The sequence below is a fragment of the Lissotriton helveticus genome, chromosome 10 (assembly GCF_964261635.1).
Source record: "Lissotriton helveticus chromosome 10, aLisHel1.1, whole genome shotgun sequence".
Taxonomy (NCBI): Eukaryota; Metazoa; Chordata; class Amphibia; order Caudata; family Salamandridae; genus Lissotriton; species Lissotriton helveticus.
This window is the reverse complement of record NC_136071.1, coordinates 1039544507-1039557476: the sequence shown is the minus strand read 5'-3', so window position 1 is coordinate 1039557476 and position 12970 is coordinate 1039544507.

Here is a 12970-nt window from a genome sequence, read left to right as displayed (position 1 = left end):
TATCTCTACCTAGTTCCTCATAGGATTTTTCTATGATTCTGGCAATTTCAGCTGGTTGGTCTGCTATATCTGTCTCTTTTAACCTCTGGCGGATCGCCACGTTTGCTGCTTCTCCCTTTATGTTGGCTAATAATATAGCCGAGACCTGCTTGAAGTCTTTTAGTAATTTCATACCAAGAGTTAAAGCAGGTTCTGGACCGTATTCGTCTTGAATTTGTTTTAGCACATCTGGTATCACCGAAATGGATGGAACACCGTGCGTTTTTGTGTAGATAGAAGCAAAGACTGTACCCCAAGTGTCACAGTCCTCAATGTGTGGTGGGATTCCCATTGGAAGACATATAGTCAGAATCCTGTGTTTTTCTTGCGGGTGGTGTCAGGAAACACCGCCTCTATTTGGGTAATTTTCTGTGCCAACCAGAATGGTATTTGTTCCCGTTTAGCCGGTACTTTACCTAGGCAAGACTGGATGTTCTGTGGTGTAATTTTATTTGTGTTCCCCTGGTGAGGGGTCAGCTGTGGAAGTTTAATCGCTGGCTGAATTGTAGAAGTCCGCATCACATACTGTACTAATTGTCTATGAATTTTTATTAATTGTTTTAGCTGTGTTAACAGCTCTGCTACAGACATCCCATTGATGTCTGGATGTGGTGTGTATCCGGCTAGGACCGGCCACGTTGCTCCTGGTCTACCTAAAGGACCGAGCCTGGTGATGTGATTGTTATGTTTTAGGGCGCCATCAAATAAGAGCAAATGCTCTTGGAATTTGAGTGGTACTTCCACCTCCTCGAAAGGAGTGTACTCGTTAGGAGGTTCCTCTATTTTGTAATAGTGGAAGTACTTTGTTACAGCATTTGCTGCTGGAAAATGTATCCATGAATAGTATACCTCTGTCTGCCGATATTCGTGTGCCTCAATTACGAATATGACTGTGCCACCTCTAGGTGTCAGTCCATTTTCTATAAGTTTCAGGGTTATAGATCTCCTTTTGATGACCGGGATGAGTATTATATCCCCGTCCGCATCTAGTGCTGCAGCATCAGCCGCTGCGAGTTCAGCTGCTAATCTAACTGCCTCTCTTTCTTCTTCATTGTCTGACATTTTACTGTCCTGAAGGTTATTATGTTTGTTTGCAGATCAGGTTTCTTATGGAAACAAAGATTAGATGCACAATATTTTGGAACAGTGTATCCTTCAACGTTGACTATACCAAGAACCATACATAGGAGTTCCCTCCTGCGAGGTCTGGCGGATATAACCTTTCACCCACTCCAGTCGTCTTTGGAGTATTATGGGAAAAGGGGTCTGAGTGAGATAGCACGACTGAGTTACTCTAAATGTCTTACGTTAGTTTTATCGCCCTTTCCAAACGCGTTGGGCGCCATGTAGTGTAGCTCCTATCATCCCAATAGGCTCTGCGCATTGGAATAATACCTACAGCAGTAAAGGCCTAGGCCAGACGTTAACTAGGTCTACTACTGTCGATACTAGACTTAAAGTTTTGGGTTTGCCAGCTTAGCTCAGAGTTCACTAGAAACTTTCTCGAATGTTCAAGGAGGACTTAACTTCCCTGATTAGACAAGAAGGGATTTAGTTTCTGACAACCATAGAACATGACAACTTTGCTCTCCCCTAATCAAGAGTAAATCTCGAGAGTCGTGTGAAGAAAAGGCAATTTATTTTACTCAGTCAGTACGTGCATTCTTAGTCTCATCAGAATGTAGAGAAAAGGAAGAGACGGGCGTGTTCAATAAAAAGGTGTTATTTATTGATCAGTCTCTTTTCTCATACAAGAGAAATGGATCGATATTATTGCAATACTTATAGTTAAGTAAAGTGCATACATTAAAAGCAATAGTATAAAGTAATACTGTAAAAACATTGATATGGTTTTCTAAGCCATATGATGTTTTAAAATGAATAAAATATATTTACATACACATATACATTTGACTAAACGTACTCAACTGGTGTTTCTAGATACGCCTACCCCGTGTACCTGACCTAAGTCTAATACGTGGGCGGGAATAGAAAGTTACAGTTTAAGTTAAGTTTGTGTTTGCCAAGTGAATAACTAAAGAATTCTCTGCGAGGGGTTATTCAGTTCTGTACCTGGAAGTTGGGATGAATGAGGAATGGTATCTCTTTCTCTGGTCTCGATATTCCAGGCTGCCTGCGAGGGCTACCCGGAAGCGCCAGTGCTGGGTCTCTTGGCAGGAGAAAGCAGCTTCTCTCAGCGCGTCAGAAAGGCGGGGCTGCTGCCAGCGGGGTCTGCTCTGCTCTGGGCTTTGGCAAGTATGGCTGCTCCGTCTCGTCACCACGCGTGTGTTTGCATAGGGCAAGATCGGTAATATTTATACCTTTAAGGTGCCGAGATTGACGTAAGGATGGACATAGATACGTCAATAAAGATGTCATACGACTTGCTCGTTAGCACATTCTTTTACTGAAGTTCTCTGTGAAATCAAAACAATGGCCGCACGGTTTTTCCAGGTTGTCATAGGTTTGATTTGTTATGAGAACTCCGTATGCCTTATCAGGGGCTGGAGGAATATCGCTTGTCTAATTAGATCGCAAGCGTTATGACCTAATCAGATAACACGTTCCTGTGCCGTAGTGTGACTGCGTCAGATAACGGTATCTGCATCATGGGGGTTTTCTGCCTCATGGGCTGACTGCTAGTTAACTTGTTGGTTTGTTTAACTAGAATAGGGTCAGGAATAGGGGGATCGATTCAGAACCTATAGGAATACATGACAGCTTGAGGTGCACTAAAGTGTGTTGCAGATGCATCCCTCATTCCCAAGGGATGTACAAGGGATTCATTGGGAAATGTTCTCTACCCTGACCTCCCTTCACAAGATGCAGGGCTCCAAGTGGAAAGGTGCACTACAGGGAGAGGAGAAAAATGTCTCCTGCCTTGATTGTCTAACTGTTACACCAACACACCCCAATCACGCATGGAGTGATTGCTGGTGTACAGGGTTACATTCTACTAGCAGACACTTTCTGTGAATCATGAATTGTGTGCTGAGAGGTCATATGCCATTTGGAAGAAGCAGTGTGTGCAGCACTTCATGATCACTGTCTTTAAAAAACAAGTTCTTAAATTGACACAATCTAAATGAGGCACTAAGGACTAGTGATTAAAGTGGAGTTTATCTTAAAAATTAGTATATGCAGCATGGCTTCAGTAAATCATTCAAGTATTGACAAAGGCACGTGGTATAATGCCTTGCTATCAGAGCTGGTGATGTCTATGCTTGACATCAGTCATCATAAATTTCAAAAACACTTCTGGGAACAAGACAAACCTTTTGCCAAGGAAAAAAACCAAGGAAGCTGCAGGTGTTTGGACTGCCCCTCTGCCAGTGTGCTGTTTGCTGGGTGGCCTGCAGTGGTCTCTTCAGTGCCAAGAAAAGAAAAAGGAACTTTTAAAGAACTTTCATCGTCTTGCAGAATATTTCTCCAAGGGCTTGAACTTGTGCTTGCCTCCTGCTGAAGTCTCAGTTCTACAAGACTTCACTACCAGCTCCCCTCTGAATTTCCTTGCTGGGAATTCTATCTGCAAAAGCCTGCGTGTCGCTGGGAGATGGAAGCGGGACTCAACGAGAAGAAGCGTGTCGCTGCCGCAGCTGTTGGCGTCGCATCACTGGAGAAGCGTGCCGCATCTATCGAGAAGCGTGTCTTCGTCGCAACTGTTTGACGTCGCATCACCGGAGAAGCGTGTTGCTTGGCCTGTTGAGGCACCAAAGTACAGAGTTCACCGCGGAGCCGTCAGGGCATGCACGCATCGTCTTCACAACGTTGCATCGAGGGCGCATCTTACCACATCCCATCGAAGCGCCATCCTGCCACATCGCAACCGGAACGCATCACGAGGATCTACGCATCACCTCCTGTATATTCACAAATGCTTAACACACTGCCTCTGTCTGCTCGTACCAAGCTACCAAGGGGGTGAGCAGTGTTTATCAAGTAGTGTAATGCCTTTTCCCTAACTTAGAAGCAAGTGTCCCTATTTGGTCAAAGGTGTATACCATTGCCAACTAGAGACTCCGAGTTCTAAAATGTTATAAGAATTAAAAACATGATAAAGATCATGGGGCCCATTACGATGTCAGGCGGATTGCCCCCGCCAGGCTGGCGGTAGCCACCGCCAGCCTGGTGGGGGCAATCCGCCTGACATCATTGCACTAAAGACCCCCCGCCAAATTAGGATGGCGGGGGGGACCTCGGCGGACGGGAAGACCGTCCGCCTCTTTTCCGCCCCGGTCGCCTTGCGGCCGGGGCGGGAAAGGAATAATATGGTGGCGGTGTCTATCAGACACCGCCAGCCATATTAGGATGCCCTTCCTGACATGCTTGCCGCCACGGAAAGGCATGCGGAGACTCTCTGCGGTGGCCCGTTGCGGCCCCCCCTGGGAGTCCGGGAGTGGGGGGGTGCACATGGGGGGTACCTATGGTACCCCCCCCGCATTTCAAAGAGCAACATGGCAGGCACCGCGCGGTGCCTGTCATGTTGTGCTTTGAAATGCACAACGTGCATTTTTACCATTGCGGTGGGCGGCGCTTTCTGCACCGCCCGCCGCAATGGTAAAAATACAGGATGCGCCCTCCTGTGTGGCGGGCGCATCCTAATGCTCAAGGCGGGACTGCCGCTCCTATGGCGGGCGGTCCCGTTTTGCACGAGGATGCCCGCCATCCTAATGACCCCCATGTTTTTATTTATCCACCTGATTTGCGTACAGCTCACAGCCCTTTAGCCACGCCTCCACACTCAGCAGGCTATTTAAACATCAACGGTAGTGCATCTGTGCAGCGGACATGCGCAGTGGGTTTGCGCTGATGTGGCAAAGATACATCAAAGGTAAGCCTGTCTGCATCCGTCTGCTCAAACAAGATATCTGCAATATACTTGAAAATGTCTTCTTAAAAAAGTAAAAATTATTTTCAATCATGTTTCTTACAACAATAAGTCATCTGAATCGAAGTGTAGAGGATGTAGCCTAATGGTTACTCTGGTCGATCTCAAATCTGGGGAACAGTGTTTGAGCCTCTGCAACGTCTCTCAAATATCCTGTGATTCTAGGCAACTCACTTAGGGGCATATTAACAATCGCTGCCCGTGCTTAGCGATAATTAGATTATCGCAGGCTATCTCTGCTTTTTATCACCCTGGTAGCACGTAATTAACAACGCGTTACTCCAGGGCGATAAAAATTCCAGAGATAGCGAGGTTATCTCCCTTTTGCAGGTAACATCGCTGGTTTTCCAGCGACGTTCCCTGAAAAAGGGCGATAACCTTGCTGCTACGACCCACAGGGTCGTATCAGCAGAATCCACCCCCTATGTTAGGGGTGGCTAAGTCAAGAATTTAGCAGACGTTAGTTTTTACGTCTGCTAAATTGCTAGGGCATCCTTGCAGATAGCGCGAAGCCACGGTATTGATATCCTGACATGTAGTGTATGTCAGGAACGCCCACTTTGATTCTTATTAGAGATGCAAAGGTAGGAGTAGTGCAAAAGGGTGCTAACATGCGATTATGAATGTTAGCACCCTCTTGTAAATAGGGCGATATTTTTGTTTCCGCTTTTTTGGCTTTTTAGGCCAAAAAAACAGAAATAAAGCCCTTGTAAATATGCCCCTTAATCTCCCCATGCCTAACGAGAATTCATGTGTCTTTGTGTAATGCAACTAGTGTTCATGTAAAGCGCTCTAATACCGGATACCTTCGGGTCAAGTTTGCGCTACATAAAACTATAGAAAAAAACAACAAAAAAACCTCTGATATCCATCTTATATCATCTGATGATGTATAATTCACTGAGTTTTCCCCTCTCAAAAGTAAACAAGTACATGGGGTACGGTGCGTACACCCATCGTACATGGGGTACGGTGCGTACACCCATCGTACATGGGGTACGGTGCGTACACCCCATGATCGCAGGGGTACGCCCCGTACCCCTGCATTCATGGGGTGTACGGAACGTACCTTGTGTATGTGTTTTTGGGCGTTTCCGTACGACTCGCCCTTACCTGACGTGGACCGTACGAATCGTGTCGTCATACCCCGGTCTGGATCGTACTCGTCGGGTCGTACGGCATGTGTACGAGTCGTACGGCATGTGTACGGGTCGTACGGTTCACGGTTTCAGCCTTGCAATACGTACGGATTGCGACGATTCGGACGGATTCACAGAATACGGATCATACTACACTACTCGGTCGGACGGGTACGATTCGTACGGAAAGGGCTCCGGCTACAAATTGTACGGACGTTTTGTTTCCGAATCGGAATCGAACACAAAGTGTTAATTTTTATTAAAAAAAATATATGTTAATAACGATAATAAAAATTAGCATTGTTAATAATATCGCTGTTTAATACTTTCTCGTATTTTACTATATATTTTAATTGTATATGTTATAAATTGTTTATATAAATATTATGAAAGTGTTTTATTTAGTTTGGGATTTTTAGTACTTTTTACTTTTAATTTAATAGTTCTTTGTCTTTTTTGGTCCAGAAGCGAGTTGGGGGGTTCATAAGGGTAAAGGGTGGTAAGTAAATGAATAATATTTAATTGATGATTATTTATCTTAACGGTATCATTATTATTTTTTATGGAAGTTTTGGGTGCAGGTAGTGGGTTTTGTAGGGGCATTGGATGGAGGGTAAATTAATTATAATTAGTAAATATTTATTATTAGAATTACTTTATTAATTGATAATTATGTGAATTGCATATTTTCTTATATAGTTTGGTGGTTTTGGAATGGTGTGCAGGAAATTAATTATAGCATTTAATTATTGTTAATACATAAAATGTATTTAATTGTAAATTAAATGTAAATTGTGTAATTAAGATATTGTTTGTGCTATATACAGGTGTCATTTGTATTTGTATGGACAAAGGGTGGGGAGGTAATTAAATATAAATACTTTGTTATTAGTTAATGTTAATTGTTTAACTGATAATTAATTATGGTTATTAAGAAATTAACATTTCATTATCAAAAAAAGGAAAGAAAAAAATATATATATGTATATAGGGAGAGGCAGGAGTGATGTAATTTAAATCAAGGGCAGCCATCGTTACGAATTAGGAAATTTCAGGTAAAGGAACCTAGAAATCAGGAGAATGGACGGCATTCATTTAGGACCATATGCCCATTCAGGGCTAGATTGCTGAAACACCTAAAGAGAATTCCAATTCAGGGTAGATCTATATGCAGTGTATAAATGTACAGAGAAGGAATCTGTAAATATGGTAATTGTATATAGAGTGTAAATACATGCACACTTTGTACAGGCAATAATCATTGTACCGGGGGTGCGGAGCTAGCTCGGGAGCGCGATGGCCGCTTAGTCCCGGAGCTCCGCCGACTTCAAGTAACTATCCGGCAATTTATCCTGCAGCGGAGGTGCTAAACTTAAGAAAATCACGCCGGACCTATTGGTGACATCCCGGAGCCCTGGGAGAGTGCTGGATCCACGGTGCTACACCCGATCGTGGCAGAAAGAGGCAAACGGATTGGCCGCGACTAGGCCACGAATCCCCGGCCTACAGTTGCCAGAGGGGCCGGGTGACGTGCCTCGACGTGCGGCTACCTCGGGGGCCCTGCTCCGGCTTCCTCGAGTCCGCGGAGATCGGTCGCCGGGGTTTGCTGCTGCCGCCTGCCTGGAGGCAGAAATAGGAGGGAGACAAGCAGCGGTGAGCGGGGATCTGGCTAGGGGTCTCGACGGTGGCCTGCACTTGGGAAAAAAGGCTTCGTGGGAGTCCCTGACGCGGTGAAGAGCTCATAGACACCCAGGGGAGGGTGTGCTACGGAGGGCCCCTCCCCACTACGGAACTGGCTTGTGCTGCGTGGGGCCTCGCTGGTTAGTGAAAGTCCCCTGGTTATTTCTGCAGCTGATTTGGCTGGCTATAGTTGGGAGTTGGAGAAGAGAGACTGGGGGTGCATTGGATTGGTGCCCGGGCGTTCTCTCTGCTGGTGTGGCTTTTACTGGAGGCGACCCTCCCACTGACAGAGGTGCACCATTGCCTCCACACCTGGCTGACCCCCTTGAGTCCTGGTGTACAGAGGCGGCCACGTGTGAGGTCTCTGCAATACCTAGGGGGGTGACTAATTGCACAGTGGCATGGACTTGCTGGAGTGACTTTGCTCCGTTTTTGGTGCCTCTGGAGTGGGGCCCTCATGATGGAGAGCAGTGATTATTCGGCGGAGCTGATCTGGAGCCTACATACGTTTGAGGAGACGGCATAGCTGAGGTGGCATGGGCTCCTGACGGCCTGCTCTTCATCCAGCTTTGCTAAGCTTGCTACACTAAACCCCTGAAACTCTTGATTCCCACAACCATGGGCAAAGGAGACAAGAGCCAAACCAAGTTGACGTCCGAACAACGGAGATCTAAGTCCCAGGACCCGGGTCTATGGAACACTCTCTACAAAACGGCATCTCGGCGCTGGGTAATAAAATGGATGCCATGTCGTCCAGGATGGACAGAATGGTGGAGCGCTTAGATAAACACGCTGGGCGCCTTGATATGAGTGAAAGTCGCCTCACAGAAGTGGAGGAGTCCCACATGACGCTGGATGCTGACCATAAGCAACTGGGGAAAGTTATCCGAATCCTTCAGGACAAAACGGAGGATTTGGAAGCGCGCTCCCGGCGCTGTAACCTGAGACTGGTGGGCCTTCCGGAGACGACAGCCACGGGCAACATGGAGCACTTTATGGAAAAGTTGCTGGTCACGCTGTTGGGGGAGGTAGTCTTCTCTGCCATGTTTGTGGTGGAGAGGGCGCACAGGGCCCTGGGGCCCCACCCAAAGCCCGGCGCTCCCCCGCGCCCTGTCATTGCGAAACTCCTCAACTATCGTGATAGGGATGCTTCGTTGAGGATTGCCTGGGAGAAGAAGGTCCTACGATATGAGGGCTCGGAGCTATCCCTATTCCCCGATTTTACTGCCAGGGTCCAGGAGGCCCGCACACTTTTTGTGCCCCTCAAGAAGCAACTCCGCGACCTTGGAGCAGATTACGCCATGTTGTACCCTGCAAAGCTCCGGGTCAACAGACAGGGGAAGTCACACATATTTACGGACCCCAAGGTTCTCCAACAGGCTATCAAGAAATGGTCCAAAGACCAAAGATCCAGCCCGGCGAGAGAGTATCAAGACGACGTGCTGAATTTGGGGCTGGACGAACAAGATTGACTTACCTGGTAACAGTTCTTGGAACATTGGGTGGTCAGACTGTTGTGCGGTGGGATGCTATCCGGGGCGGGACGTTCTCCCATATATGTTGCCGTGGGAGTTCTGCTTGGGGCAGTATAGTCCGGGGTGGGCAGGTTTTGTTGGTTGGGGGAGCCACTCATCAGTGTGGGGCTATGGGGCCGATGAGTGGACAATTGTGGAACATTATAATTTGTGGGAATGCTCCGACCTAGGCTTATAGATGGCAACCATTTTGGTTTTAACTGTGTCACACTTGGCGAACTAGGTTGGGGTCACTGGTCCACTTTCTAGGGGGGGGGCCTTCAGCTCTACCACCTTAACTGCAAATGTCCTTTTGTGAGGGGCGGACCCTGGGCTGAGGCCGGATTTTGGTAATTGTTTCCTTACGGTTTCTTAGTTGGAAGCGCCCTCCGCCCTTGCGTGCCTAGCACTGTGGTTGTTCTTTTTGTGGCATGGTAAAGTTAATGGATCGAGTATTGGGGAGAGGGGGGGAAGAGGGGTGGAGACTGATATCTCATGCGGCCTTGTTGGGGGAGGTCGACTGTGGGTGGCGGGTGGGTGCAGGGGTCGTTGGGTTTTAGAGGGGGGGTTTGGAGGGTTTGTGTTTTTTTCAGCTTATGATACGCACAATGTTTGCTCACGTGCAGTTTTTCTACACACATTTGCTTGCACAGACACGATATGACACGTGAAACTCTAGATCCAAAGGAGAGATTGGGCGGGCGGCGAGTACTTTCCTGGAATGTCAGGGGACTGAATGACCATCGTAAGATCCGTAAAGTAATTAGTTATCTCAATAGACATGATATAGACCTAGCTCTCTTACAAGAGAAGCATCTCCCCACATCTAGCCCTATGCTTAAACTTCGAGCATTGAAAGGTAATATTAATGCGGCGGGGTTCACCACACACGCTAGGAGGGTCCTGACTTGGGTGAATCCCAGATCCACGTTTACGCTTCGGCTACTGCAAGGGGATGTCGGGGGAGATACGTTATTTCCAGCTGGCGGGGCCGGGGCTTGGACATCCTCATAGTTAATATATATGGGCCCAATCACAACTGCCCTGATTTTTTCGGGGATCTTGCTAAGATTACAGATCAATTTGGTTATACTACGATTCTCTGGGGAGGGGATTTTAACTTGATCAGGGACCCTGATTTGGATAGGTCCGCTGGCCCCCCCCAGGGGCCCGGCTGCTGCTGCGAGAAAGCTTGAGGAAGTTATGGTATGTTTGGATTTGAGTGACGTTTGGCGGATGAGGAGTGGAGAGAGAGGGGGTTACACACATTACTCTGCATACCACAATCTTCACACGCGGATAGACTATTGCTTGGCATCGGGCCCTCTGTGTAGGCTGGTCAAGCAGTGCGGGGTGTTGCTGCGCACGCTCTCGGATCATTCGCCGCTGCTATTGGTCCTGGATTTGCCCGGGAGAAGGATTCCGCCATTCACTTAAAGTTTCCCTCCCTTCTCACTTCTCGACCCGTTGTTTCGCGAGGAGATCACGGTTGTGATTGACACCTTCTTTACTGCTAACATTGGCTCTGTTGACAGTTTTCAAATGATCTGGGAGGCTTTTAAAGTGTATATCAGGGGGTTGCAATGTCAAAGCACTCTGGGGTCCTCAAAGCGATTTGGCAAAATTTGACTGACTTGGAGGGCAGACTGAAAGTCCTGGAGCAGCGACGTGTCCAAGGTGACGCTGAGACTGTGGACGGTGAGATCAAGGCTCTGCTTGAGGAATATCAGGCAGTGGCAGACCGCGAGGTGCAGCATATGGGGAAGTATGCCACGGCGCGTACTTATGGGGAAGGCGAGAGATCGGGATCTGTCTTGGCTCGATTGATGAAGGCTAGACGGGGTAAGACTGTAATTTCGGAGATTAAGTCAGGCAATGGTGAACCTTTAACGACCGAGGAAGAGGTGGCCGAACGTTTCTGGCAGTATTACGTGGAATTATATAGATCCAGATCAGAGGGAATGAGTATCTTGAATTCATTCGGCTGCCCTTCCTCCCGGACGCACACAGGGAACTCTTGAGCCACCCGATAGAAAAAGACGAAATTATTGAGGCCTTGGGCGGCATGAGAGCTAGCAGTGCGCCTGGGACTGATGGGCTAACTGTTGCCTTCTATAAGACATTCTTAGTGCAGTTACTTCCCCATCTTGCTGCTTTGTTTGCTGATATATGTGAATTGGGTACGATGCCCCCTACAAGGAGAGAGGCTGTGCTGGTTGCCATTCCCAAACCAGGTAAGGCTCTAGATGAGTGCAGATCATTTCACCCGCTGTCGCTCCTTAATGTTGACACAAAACTATTCGCTAAAATCTTGGCTATAAGATTGGCATTGGCGTCGCACATCCTGGGTGCGCCTGAACAGGCGGGTTTCATCCCCTCCAGAAATCTGACTTATAATATTCGGACGGTGTTTGGTGTGATGCAGCACGTTCGCCAGGAAAATAAAGCAGTGGCTGTATTTTTAGATATGGAAAAAGAATTTGATTCAGTGGAATGGTTGTTTCTGAGACAGGTGCTCACTAGAATGGGGCTAGGGGAAAACTTTTTACAATTGATTGTCGCTCTATATTACAGGCCGACGGCCCGTGTGCGTATTGGAGATCTTGTCACGGCCCCCCTGTGTATATCTAGAGGCACCAGACAGGGCTGCCCGCTGTCCCCACTGCTTTATGCCTTGGTGGCAGAACCTCTGGCATGCGCCCTGAGGGAGTATCACGGAAATGAGGGTATAGGGTTCCCTACCTATAGAATAATAGTGTCCACTTACGCGGATGATACGTTTCTTTATGTATGCAGGCCAAAGGAAAATTTGTTGGCAGTTATAAGAGAGGTGGTGAGGTTTGGGGCGTTGTCTGACCTTAAAGTCAATTGGGAGAAATCCTTGGTATTCCTGCTTACTCCGGCCACCACTGAATTCGAAATGGATTACCCTTTGGAGTGGACTGAGGATTCGGTTCGTTATTTGGGCATACGATTGCACACAAAGGCGGATATAGTTTTCCTGGAAAACTATGGTCCGGCTATTTCTAAACTTGAGGACGATGTGGAGTTGTGGTGTCGTCTTCCCCTGTCAGTGAGGGGGCATATATCGATTATGAAAATGGTAGTCCTGCCCAGATTTCTGTTCCTCTTCACGAACATCCCTCTTGTTCTACCGCGTACTTTCTTTATCAGATTAAGGCAGCTCATGTTAAAATTGGCCTGGGCTGGCAGGCAGGCCAGAGTGCAATGGGGGGTCCTAACGCTTCCGTGTCATATGGGTGGACTGGGAGCGCCAGACTTGGAATTGTACTACCGAGTGTCGCAGGCTGCGCACCTTCACGCTTGGATCCATGGGGACGTGAATGTACCTTATCTTCGAATGGAACGACTATTCGCAGAATCCATGCCTCTGCCAGCTGTTGTTTTGGAACAGCCCGATCGTAGGACGGGCATCGTGGACTCCTTGAATTCAACCAGACATGCTTAGCACTGGTTATTGACACAGCAGGCAGGTGCGCTGCTGTATTCTCCGGCTATGCCCATAGAGTGGTTGCGATGGCTGGGCCCTTGCACCGAGAGAGGCGTGATTAGGGCTTTACACGCTCTAATATTAAGGTGGCGGGTGACCTCTTTTGTGAGGGTATGGCTCGAACTGTGGAACAACTTGAGGGGTTGCGGGAAAGTCACACAACGCTAAACAAATTCCAATTTCACAGAGTGAGAGGGGC